We start from the raw sequence: 671 nt of genomic DNA, 5'->3' as shown, positions 1-671 counted from the left end.
CAGGAGAAATGTCCACTGTTCGTTTATAATGGACATTCTACTCGGTCTTCAACCAAAAGCTACCAAGCTTCTGTTTCCCAGCCCCTGACATCTCTCAGGCAAAAGTCATTTATAGTGTTGTGATTGGCACATTGAAACAATTCTTTCTTGAATTTTTTGCAACGTTTAATACTGTTGACTACCCCTTCCTTGAAGATCTGTCCTCTCTGAGCTTCCCTGTTCTCTCTTCGTTAGCCCCTCCTACCCTAGACTCCTTTGTCAGCTGTTTTTCTTCTGTGCACTCTAAAAACGTCTGTGTGCCAAGATGCCTTTGTCAGCTGTTTTTTTTTCCGCACACTCTAAAAAATGCCCATGTGCCAAGTCACTGGCTCTGTGCCCTTCTCCCCTCCCTCCCAGCCTCTCCTTCCTTTCCCTCACTGTGCCGCCTTTCTTCTCACTCAAGACTCTTAAAGTTGGAGGGCTCTTAAGCCAGGATCTCTGGGTGGGTTCACATGGAACTTATTACATGATAGTGAGAATGGTGTGTATATTTGCATCTTTTCTTGGGAGAGAGCCTAAAAGCTTTTCTTTTTTAATTGACATGTAATGATTATACATATTTTTGGAGTAGAGAGTGATATTCTGATACACGCATACGATGTGTAATGATCAAATCAGGGTAATTAGCATAT

Source organism: Galeopterus variegatus, unplaced genomic scaffold, assembly GCF_000696425.1.
Source record: "Galeopterus variegatus unplaced genomic scaffold, G_variegatus-3.0.2 Scaffold13752, whole genome shotgun sequence".
NCBI classification, from domain to species: Eukaryota; Metazoa; Chordata; class Mammalia; order Dermoptera; family Cynocephalidae; genus Galeopterus; species Galeopterus variegatus.
This window is presented reverse-complemented; position numbering follows the sequence as displayed.